A 12,500-nucleotide genomic window follows, 5' to 3' on the forward strand; every position below is an offset into this window, starting at 1 on the left:
CTACCTCTACTTGTGAAAATTTAGATTTAAATCCGTGATCCATTCCGCATTAGATGCTTATTTATTTATTTATTTATTTATTTATTTATTTATTTATTTATTTATTTATTCCACGCAGATTAAACGTAGAAGCCCGTAAATTATCTGTCGCTCCGATAGAACGACAAATCCTCGTTTGCTAGTGACATTCGTGTACCGTTTAACAGGCAATCGCCCGATTATTTTTCCTCCCCCTTGGCACGATAATTCGCGTGGACGTCGTCGTTCTCACGGGTAGTGATTCGATATCTGACCGCTGAAAAAAAGTGTTGTGTTTGTTGCGTCGATCCTCGTTCGACACGCTTTTCGAGTTCTCTCTCTCTCTCTCTCTCTCTCTCTCTCTCTCTCTCTCTCTCTCCCTCCACCCCCCCCCCCTCTCTCTCGTTCGGTCAGATGTATATGACGTTTTCACGGTATTTCCATAATTTTCAAACAAAGCTCGAGTCCTGTTCGAAACGGATCGATGAGTGAAAACGAATAATGACTGCAGGATATTCGTATAAAGAAAAAAAAAAAAAAAAAAAAATAAATAAATAAATGAAATAAAAAAGAAAAATATGTATATCGATAGAGGTCGTACGAATTTTAGACTAGTTTTTAAACGATTAGAATGTTAAATACGAATGAAAAATCGTTTTTAGATTTCTTTCTTTTCCTTTTTTTTTTTTGGTTTTTTAAAGCGCGCATCGAAATCGATATTATCGCAGGAATGCAATATTACATTACTTATCCGTGTTTGAAGCTTAATGTTAATAGGTGAAATAATTTGTCGAGGAATTACATTATCGTAAATATTTTTCTTTCTTTCTTTTTCTTTTTCTTTTTTTAATTTCTTTTTTCTTTCTCTTTCTATAACAAAAATATCACGATACATCGAACTATATCAAATATTAATACGTTTTGTTTGCTTTGTTTTTTTTTTCGTCTTCTTTTCTTCCTTCTTTTTTTTTTTCTCTTGCAATTGCAGTGATACACATTTGAAGATTTAATTTGTTATATTTAACGTTGATATTTGGATTGATTTATTTATGCTCTTAACTTTAAGTGCAACACGTTCGACGTTTCGATCGTCGTAGCAGCTTTTTCTGCCACCCTACAGGCCACTCTGATGAAATATTCATATTTTTCTATGGACGTCGAACGCACCGATGCGAGAACGCATAACGCGTCATCCTATATTTTTGCGCTCGCTAAATGGAGAACTTACGTTATATGTAGGTACAGTTCAGACACATACAAATACATACACATACACAAAAAACAGATATATACATAATATATATATATATATATATATATATATATATATATATATATATATGCACGCACATGTATTATATACACGTATACGTATTTCATGATAAAGAGGCGTCGATGGAATTTTTTTCATCCGCACTTATAGTTATCGATTTAGTTCTATGTCCCATCGAATGTTCCACGTTCCTGTCGGTCGTCAAGCTTTTGGAATTCCAATATTATCAGAAAATTAAATATTACTTTAATAGGTGGCCACCAATTTAGAATTATTAATCGAATTGGTTATAATCGGAGATCGAAGAAAGATGAAAACTTTCCGACTCGTATTTTAATTTTAATTCCACATTTTCTCAGTACATTTATTTTTAATATTATAACCTTTGAATAATATCAACATATATATACATATACACGTTATAATTTAACTGCATGTTTACGTAAGTTTTGAATGGATTATTTGTTTCAATACGTCGAATCGATCGAATACAATGGAGTCTTTTTATTTGAATACTTTACTATGGTTACGATCGTTTCCTTGCTACGCGCAAATCTCCCTTTCATTTTATTTAATTTGAAAAACTTTTCGAAATAACTTTTAGGTATTATATATATATATATATATATATATATATATATAGATTTTTTTTAAATTTCTTTTCTTTCTTTCTTTCATTTTTTGTAATTCGCCGTTCAAAGGATTAACGATCACTTTTCCAGTTCGACACTCAACTACTGTTTATTGTTTTTTTTCTTCCTTTCTCTTTCTCTCTCTCTCTCTCTCTCTCTCTCTCTCTCTCTTTTTCTCTTTTTTCTCTTTCTCTGAGAAGAAGCCTCTCCCGTTAGAGTTAAGCGAATATTTACGTCCGTAGGAACGAGCAATTGAAAAGCTTTCAGAGAATCGTCGGTCTGGAGAAAGAGAGAGAAATTGAACGAGTGAGAGTGAGAAAGAGAGAGAGAGAGAGAGAGAGAGAGAGAGAGAGAAAGAGAGAAAGAGAGAGAGAGAGAGGGAGAGAGGAGGAATATCCATGGTACTCTTTTTCAACCACCTCAAAGCTCCTCTCTCTTCGTATTTCTTCTTTTTTTTCTCTCTCTCTCTCTCTCCCTCTCTTTCTCTTTAGCTTACACGCACCCGAAGCTTTTTGCATTCGCCAAGGTGCATCGTAATTAGTGCGTTTCTCATTGTAACGGAGTACGAGAAATTCATATAGATTCACCAGACGGCATTATTGAGAGCGCGAAACTGGCCGGTTAGTGGCAGTTGCTTGCGTACGTATACGGAAAAAGAGGCCGTTTTCTCTCTCTCTCTCTCTCTCTCTCTCTCTTTCTCTTTTTCTCTTTCTCTCTCTTTATCCTTTCTTCCCTCCCTCCCTCTCTCTCTCTCTCTCTCCTGTTTCCACCGATATACATATAGCTAGAGATCTCTTCTCGTGTACCATAGTATATACACATATATATATATATATATACTTAACCGTTGCACTATCTCCCCCGGTGCTACGCGTTTATTTTCTTACGGGGCATAATTGTTACGCTTACTTTCATCCGCGAGGCGAACAACGCGTCGTTTTCAGGCTCTCTCGTGCAACTCGAATATCGCCGTGATACTCTTGCACCATCGTTTCTCTATTCTAACTTCGAGTCTTTCGAGCGTAAAAGTCCTCCGATTTCTATCCACCGATAATTTAACATTAACAACAACTTTCCAATTGAAACTTCTTATTGACGTAAATATTATTTAAATGTAATAATGATTGATGTACAATGATGATTGGTGTTTTATGTGTAAAAGCGTTGAAAAAATTTCTTAAATTTGTTTGTTTGTTTGTTTGTTTGTTTGTTTTTTTTTTTATTTCTATTTTTCTTTTTTTTTTTTCTTTCTTTCTTTCTTTCTTTCTTTCTTTCTTTCTTTCTCTATGATAACTGTGATCCTGTTATTTATTTGAAGGATCAAATGTGTGGAAGAGAACGGGAAGGAGAGGATACGTTTTGAAATTTGCTTGTTTTGTTATATTTGATTGATATTGAAAAATGTGACTTCGTAGCGTTCGATTATCGTTTCTTTTTTTTTTTCTCTCTCTCTCTCTCTCTCTCTTTTTTCTTTTTTTTCTTTTTTTTCCTCTTAATATACGATGAATCATCATTCATTTAAAGATCCAGATGCAAGAGAATGGAAAACTGGTAGCATTGAAATTGGCCTGAATTTGTGCCGAAGAAATGTGACATACTTCATGTTCTTGTGGTTAATGTTGAAAGATGATTTTTTTTTTTTTTTTTTTTTATTTTTGTTCATTATACTAAAATAACGATGGACGATTAATTGTTATTTATTTAAAGATCGGACATAATGAAAGAAATCGAGATACTGGCGGAATCTTAAATTGGCCTAAATTCATGACGATGAAATATATACGTCATATTTGATGTTACTGATTAATGTTCAATAATGTAACTTCCTTATATTCAATAGCTTCTTTTTTTTTCTTTTTTTTGAAATAACGGGATACGTGATTAATCGCTTTTTTTTTTTTTTTTTTTTTTTTTCAGAATAGGATATACCTGATGAAAGGTATTGATTTCATCGAAATTGGCCTAAATAATGAAATACAGTATATCTGGCTGTTTTTTTTTTTTTTTTTTTTTGACTAATTTTCGAAACTCCATCTTCCTCGTATTTTGATATTAATTTATTTCTTTTCGAATGACAACGACGTGGTGATTAATTGTTATTTATGAAAAGATATCGGATATAACTAAGAGATTGCAAGGCCGACATGATCGAAATTGGATTGAATATATGACGATGACGTATGACATACTTTTCTTATCCATAGTTTAACCGTTCCTCTCGAATCGATTATTTCGAGAGCAAGGTGCTTCATGTGAAGGAAGTCGCTTACCCAGCTCGTTCATTTCTTTCTTTGAAAAGGGAACACACTGGCTTTTATCATTGGTTCCGTCTCCTTTAAACGGAGTGTAACCGGTTAATTGAAAAATTGCCCGTTCGCTTGGAGCGCCGTCGAACTTCGAATAAGAAATTAGTAGCGGTCCAGCGAGAAATCCAAAGTGACTCGACATGCTTACTGATTGCGTTCTCTTACTCTGTAAAATAGCGCAATTTAGAGAACGATTTGCCATGGACAATGGACGAATTTAATGTCATTGGAATTTTTATTGTTCTTTTCTTTTTTTATTGTTCTTTTCTATTTTTTTTTTTTTTTTTTTTACGTACATTAAAATTTTATATTTACGATTATTGTAGTTAAAAAAGAAAATATATATATATATGTGTGTGTGTGTGTGTGTGTGTGTGTGTGTGTGTGTGTGTGTGTGTGTGTGTGTGTGTGTGTGTAATGATCTACATTATAGGTAGATAGTAAAAGTAGAATAATTTATAGTACGTCATAATTCATATTTATATCATAATTAGATAGTAGAAATATAAAATAGATCATTTGTAGCAAGTATGCGATGATATTTGTATTATTGGCAGATAATTTATATATCAGTAAAAATATGATAATATATATTATAAATGGAATTATTGAAAATATAATAATCAATATTATAATAAGATTTTATGATATGATAATATATCTATACTAATAATAATCAATATATTTCATATTATGTTATATTTTCGATGATCATTTTATCATATCATTTACGTATTAAAATTATGATTTGCCGATTTTTAGAATGACCTCATCATATTCGTGAAATTCGACAAAACGAAACAAAAAAAAAAAAGAAAAGATTTTGAAACAAAAAAATTTTGATAGTAGATTCTGTTTGTTCGTCTCGTTTGACATTAGAATGTTTATTATAAACGGGCAATGTGTCAAAGTCAGGTATCCATGTATATACGTATCTCTGATTTTGCCGGGGATGTCGGCGTATGAAATAAAGCGAACGAAAATACATATTTCCTATGGAAGGGAAGAAAAATCCTCGGGAGCGGTTACAGAGCACGAACATAATGTATACTTCATCCAATGGAGTGAGGGTCTCTCCATATGCAAACTCAGGAAATTCTTTTTATTATTTGAACACGACTATACATTTAGATAGTACTTATCAAAGGACTTTAATGACGTTGATTATCTAATAGCATTCATATTCGTCATTTGCATTTAATCCGACTAGTGTTTTTTTCAACGGTTGCTATTTTTTTTTATTTCTTTTTTCTTTTTTTTTTTTTTTTTATATTTATTTATTTATTTTTTTTGGAAGGTGGAAGCGAAGGAAGGATTTTTTCTCTTCTTATTTTTCCACTACCCTCTTCCTCTCCTTCAAATTTTAACAAATTTTTCATTCAATCATACTCGTCAATATATTTTTATATCCAAGACTTCGACCTATAATTTTATCTTCAAATATTATTCTACATTGATGGCAAATTATAAAAAGATAAATTTGTTAAACATTGATTTTAATAATTTAATAAATTGTGTGTGTGTGTGTGTGTGTGCGTTTGTGTATATGTGTATATGTGCGTAAGAATTTAATCTATGATTTTTATTAAATTTTTTTTATTATTACTTAACAAATAATTAATTATTATTTTATTTTTATAATTATGAGAAAGGATATATTATCAGGAATTTCATATCTTCAATGTTATACTACGTTTGATTTTGCTATTTTCTTTGTTGAATGAGGAAATATTTACTATATATTGTACTATATGTAGTATGCTTAACTGAATCCTGAATTTTAATTGACCACCATATATGCACACATTCTCTCTCTCTCTCTTTCTCTTTGACCAACATGATTAGAGTAAAATTAATTCGAATTCTCGTTGTGTATCATATGATATTAAAGAACGAATCTATGGAACTAAATTCGTTCGATCATAACTCATTTCTACAATTCCGATCGACATTAATTAAAATTTGACGAGTCGAGTGGATTCAATCGATTGATGGATCAATTGAATCGAAACGATTGAAATTTTTTCTTTGGCAAATTATCTTTTCGCAATTTCAACGGATACCATACGTCATTAAGAGGAAATGAAACAAGGTTAAACAATCTTTTAAATCAACTTTTAAATATATGTGCATAATTATGAACGGACATATATAATCGTCGAAAGTCATGGACGTGGATTTATTTCATTATGAAAATTAATGTCGATTTCAACTCACTTAAGATTTCCGGTGTCGATAATTATTAGCATTATTTATATATATATATATATATATATATATATATATATATATATATATAATATATCTATTTATGTATTCATATGTATTTCTCCATTCATATACGTATATATGTATACATTCGTGCATATGATAGATGTATATGTGGATATATACATATATGTATTTATGTATGTATGTATGTGTGGGTGAATGTATGCATATTTGTATGTGTACTTTGAATATTCCACCTTTTAAAGCTCAGGCTTGTCACCTATCTATATTATACATGTCCGTACATATGTATATGCAGGAGACTGTGGTCGGTCGCAGGTGTAACGACAACGACGGGCACGCCTGTATTTTCCTGCCTGCAGGATATCAGGACCGTTTTATAACCGTTCCGACAGAAGAAGCAGGACGACATTCCTTCGAGCAAGCTCTCTCTCTCTGTTCGATACGAATCGCGAATTATCGTGTGACTTTTCTTTTTTCTTTTTTTTTTTTTTGCCCACTACGATTTTCTCGCTTATTAAATATCAAGACAAAATTAAAAAAAGAAAAAAATGTATAAAGAGGAAAAAAGAGAGAGAGAGAGAGAGAGAGAGAGAGAGAGAGAGAGAGAGAGAGAGAGAGAGAGAGAGAGAGAGAGAGAGAGAGAGAGAGAGAGAGAGAAAGTGTATCGTTAGGTCTTAAATCAGGGATTAAAAATAACCCTCTGTAAATTTATTTTTTTTTATTTTACTTTATTTATTTATTTATTTATTTTTTTTTTGAATAAAAAGAAAAGAAAGATACAAAATTCAAGAAGAAAATTTATAATAAAATTAATATAACAAAATTTATAATATATGGATATTTTTTTTAATAATATATACATATATATATATATATAATAATAATAAAATGTAAAAAATATATTTAAAAAAATGTATTATAAAATTTAAAAATGGTAAAAAAAAATGTTACACATTTGTAGTAGGTGTGTGTATAGTATGTATGGCTTAATAGTGGCTTTAAACAATTTATTTTTTCGACATTGAGACAATACCATTACCAACACGAGATCATTTACTCTTTATCTTTCTCTACCATACTCTTCTTTCATACATTTTACATTTTCTTTTTCGTTGTGTACGAGAATAGGTGGAGATGGCAGAAGGTGGTGATAAAAAAAAAATGAATAAATAAACAGAGAAGGAAAACAAAAAAAAGGAAACGAAAAGAAAGAAATAAAAAAAGAAAAAAAAAAAAAAGAAAAAAAAAAAAGAAAAAGAGAAGAAAAAAAGAAAGAAACGAGAAAAGGACGTCGCTCACCGCATGACCAGGAATTTGTCCTGAATTCCGCGGACTGCGCCTTTCTCACGGCGGAGTGTTTTATCGGGTCTCTCGCAAAAGTGTGCTCGGCCCGGCCAAGCTCCGATACGGAAATCGCTTTTTCCTCGTTGAAAATTTATTGGACGTTACCGCGATTCTCGCTGTTTGACCCACGGTCTCTACCATTCCCTCTTTTACCAAATCTCCTATTCGTTATGAACTCTACTATCCCTCGTTTCTCTTCTTTTTCTTTTATTTTCTTTTTTTTTTTCTTCTTTTTTTTCTCTTTTATTTTCTGCTCTCTCTCTCTCTCTCTCTCTCTCTCTCTCTCTTTCTCTCTCTCTCTCTCTCTCTCTCTCTCTCTCTCTCTTTCTCTCTCTCTTTTTTTTTCCTTTACTTTTTCTTTTTCCCCGTAGAACGAAATCCTTTACCTGTATTTATGTTCTATAAAATTATTTTTTTCATTGGAAATTTTTCTACTAATACGAATTTCGTATCATAAAGAAAAGTTTATCTCGTTCGTTTATTTCAATGGCGGGGGTTGGGGTGGGGGGGTGGGGTGTGAAAGAAATGAAATTCGTGTTCCCGCCAGTTTTGAACTTCGACCGTGTATTCAGAGATGGCGCTCGCTACGAATCTCATCCGATTGGACAAAGTCCGTTCGTTCGAAATCGTTTTCTATCGGGATAAAGTAATATATTACGCGAGATTCATGGCGATTTTCATGGGAAAAAAAAAGAAAAAAAAAAAAAAAAAAATAAATATTCGCGATTAATACCTCCTTGATTTCATTGAATTTAGTTTAGAAAAATAACGATATGTATGTAGAATCTTGTATGTAGATCGCGTTACTTCGTGTTCTTTAGAACTTATATATTATATTTATATCGAACACGAGACCGGAGATTAAAAGAAAGAGAAAGAGAAAGAGAAAGATATCGCTTCTTATGAAACGTTGCGAAACTTTGAGAAGAGAAATTTATCCTAAGTGTATATATATATATATATACACACATATGTTTGTGTGTGTGTATATAGAAAAAGAAAGAGAGAGAGAGAGGGAGGGAGAGAGAGAGAGAGAGAGATACGTATCTAGAAAAGTGAGAGTAGCACGGATTTGAGAAGACACACATAGTAGTGGGTTATCGACCGCTCTATTAAATATGCAACGCATAGAATGACATAACGAAGCCATGCCTCGTAACGAACGAAAGCGAACTGGTGGCGATATCTAATTCATCTCGCGTATCTAGACGTTTGATACAATTTAACGAAACCATCGATATATTTTACTCTATTTTATCGATAACGTGAGAGAGAGAGAGAGAGAGAGAGAGAGAGAGAGAGAGAGAGAGAGAGAGAGAGAGAGAGAGAGAGAGAGAAAGCGAGGGAAAATGAATACGTTGAGTCGATAAAATTGTCGATAGTATACGTAATAAAACGTGAACGTAGAAAAATTTATTTTGATAAGAAATTTTAATGTAATGGTGACGACGTAGAAAGGAAACTTCGAATAAATTAATGATACCGTTTAATGGTATTAACATGGATAACACGTTTTATTATACGTTGAATTTATTTATTAAACTTATGACATTCCGTTCCAAATCGAACGTATATTTTCTGATAGAATTGATGAGACAATTCTTTATTTTTTATATTTTTTAAAAAAGAGAAGGAAGAGGGGAGAGGGATGGGGAAAAAAAAAACAAAGAAAAGAAAAATTATGAAACGTGTATATCTGTTGGAATCATCGAATATATCGATTTATTATGTCAAAATCCCTTCGACGCATTTATAACGTTTTAACAAGAAAAAGGAAAAACGATAATTGATTTATATTAATTCGTCGATCGCGAGAGAAGTTTTAAATCCTCGTTAAAATTCGGTTTAATAATTTATTGAAATTGTAGGTTGAAATACGTTTTCACGCTTTTCTTTTTCTTTTTTTTCCCCTCTTTTTTTTTTTTTGCTTCTTTCTTTTCTTTTTTTTTTCCCATTTCCTCTTTATCACCGTCGAACGTTTTGATCGCAATTGATCTAGCAGATTATAGATGTATGACCTTTAGTAGTATGTTCGGCCATTTTATCGGAGAACTTTATTCGTTTCAAAGCTTTCGAAAGCATATAGATATGTTTCGAGGTTTATAACTGGAATGTGCGTGCATCTCGAAACTCGATCGATCAATCATACGATTGATAGATCGATCGATCGACTAAAATATACACGTGCTCGTACACGTGCGATGCATGTTTCGAAATTTTCTTTTTTTTCTTTTTCTTCTTTTTTTCTTTTTTCTTTTTTTCTTTTCATTCTTTTTCACCTGTTTTTTTTTCTTTTCTTTTTTTTTTCTTTTTCTTTTTTTTTTTAAACGTATAATGCAGTCGATCCGTAGACCTACGTTATTCATCGACGATGTATCGAAGGATAATTAAATATCTCCCCCCACCCCGCCCCCCACCTCTTCGCTCCTTCTCCTCCCTTCCCTCGCATATACTTCGCTTTCGCCCACATCGCCACATAGAGTTATTCGAGACCACATCGAGCGTAAATTATTTTCCGATGCGAATTAATGCTTTTATTTAATTATTCGTATTTACGGTCGGCCGAGCGTAACGTAAACGCACAGTTACGAATTTTACATAGTGAGCAGGAATCTTCTCGTGTCTCTCTTTTTTTCCTTTTTCCTTTTTCTTTTTTTTTTTTTTTTTTTTTTTTTATAAATTTTTTGTTGTTAATTTTTAATTTTTTAAATATTCTTTTCCTTCTTTTTTTTTTTTTTTTAATTTTTTAATTCTTTCATTTTTCTATTTTTTCTTCTTTTTTTTTTTTTTTTGTTGTTCTCCAAATATTTATTTTTTGTTTCGCGTACGATCAATTTAGTATCGCGGTATATAATAATCTCAATTCAAGTAGTGCATTTCGAAATTTTAATCATGTTTCTGTGACTTTTTCTTTCCTCTTTCCTTTTCTTTTTTTTTTCTTTCTTCTCTTTTTTTTTTTTTTTTTTTTTTTTTTATCTTTTTTATAAAATTTTTCTACTTCGACTTTGCTATTATTATCTAAATTTTCAAATAGCGTAAATTAATTATACCGATCGCCGGATAAATATTGAAAGTTTGAAAACAATGATCGATCATAATTCTTTTGGAGTGAAATCTTGCTCGAGAAATAGAAAGAGAAAGGAAGAAAGACAAAGAACAAAAAAAAAAGAGAACAAGAAGAAGAAGAAGAGGGAAAGAAGAAAGAATCTCGAAAACCAAAGCAACAGAGTGTCTTTGTTGTTTGTCAGTTTAGTACTGCTTACCACAAGTCTTACCTTGCTTTCACGATTTCTCGATTTCGAACTGCTCTCGAATCAGGTTGCAAACCTGCGAGAGACTCTCGATCGCCGATCCGTGACACCTTAACCGTTCGCCTATGAGCACACAGAAACACAGATATACAAACGTACAAATAGACACACTCAGACACACACACACACACACACACACACACACATACGTTAATAGAAGCTAGCAATTGTCCGTGTGTCCGTTGATATAAAACATCGAAGTTATGCGGCTTTTTCCCCTTCTCTCTTTCTCTCTATTTATCTCTATCTCTATCTCTATATCTCTGTCTATATCTGTGTCTTTCTATACGCTTAATGCGCATACTGGGTGTCCTTGCGGAATGAAAGTACCCTGGAAAATGTGACCTCTCGTTCGACGAATGAGTAATGCAAGTTGCCGGTTAGAAGCCTAAGAAGCTTAAGAAACCTGCCGAAAACATCTTTCAACGATTATCTTTATTGTATGACATTGTAAATGTTATAAATATTACGATTAGAAACAAAAAAATTATCTGTAAAAAGTGGAGCCCCTTTATAGAATTTCATTGAATTTCGATGGACGAGAAAAGAAAAAGAAAAAAAGAAAAAAGAAAAAGAAAAGAAAAAAAAATTTCTCTGCAAACTTTTATAAATTGAATCCGATCGAAACCCAGCGCTTATCACTTTCAATTCGAAATCTCCGTTCTTTTTATTAAAGACGAAGAAGACTCATGAATAAAAGCTATCGTCAATGTCTTCATAACGTTTTTATCTTTATTAAACGTCCGGACGTTAATGCGATATTATTACCCAATATCGTTGGGTTTCTCGACGAGAGAGAGAGAAAAAAAAAGGTCATTAAATTGTGACTCTGAATTGTGTCTCGAAGTGTTTAGCATAAAAAAAAGAAAAAAAAAAAAAAAGAAAAAAAAAAATTGCGGCCATTTAGAATAGTTTTAATGTTATTTCAAGTATGGCGATTATTTGTCAGTATTTTGTCTTTTTTCTTTCTTTCTTTCTTTCTTTTACTAATAATAATTTTTTAAAACGTTAAGTTTCTCTGTCGGCTGTATTTGTCGTGCGTATTTGTACGTCTGTTTATTCGTTTGAGAAAAAGAAGAGAGAGAGAGAGAGAGAGAGAGAGAGAGAGAGAGAGAGAGAGAGAGAGAGAGAGAGAGAGAGAGAGAGAGGAAGGAATGTTTATAAGAAATATATATTCTTTCCTTTCTTCTTCTCCCCTTCTCCTCGATTATAAAAATGTCACGTCGAAATGTCAACAATGAACGTTTCAATTGGTAATAATCGATCTATTTGAATGAACTTCAGGAGCTTTGGAATTTGGAAAAAGAGAACAAGCCGATTAATCCGGGTTTTTTCTCCCTTTTTTTTTGTTTCAGATCGAGAGAAAGAGAAAGAGAAAGAG

The 12,500-nt window shown here is 32.0% G+C and overlaps 1 protein-coding gene across 1 annotated transcript in view; it reads left to right on the forward strand.

The window, feature by feature from the left end:
- LOC124421840 (general transcriptional corepressor trfA) overlaps positions 1–12,500 on the forward strand; it is a 157,661-nt gene that overhangs the window by 1,292 nt on the left and 143,869 nt on the right. Inside the window, exon 3 of the mRNA XM_046957492.1 lies at positions 12,475–12,500. This exon is cut by the window's right edge and continues 265 nt beyond it. The gene's annotated coding sequence lies outside the window, so the exon portion shown is untranslated. The remainder of the gene's footprint in view (positions 1–12,474) is intronic.

Source organism: Vespa crabro, chromosome 2, assembly GCF_910589235.1.
Source record: "Vespa crabro chromosome 2, iyVesCrab1.2, whole genome shotgun sequence".
NCBI classification, from domain to species: Eukaryota; Metazoa; Arthropoda; class Insecta; order Hymenoptera; family Vespidae; genus Vespa; species Vespa crabro.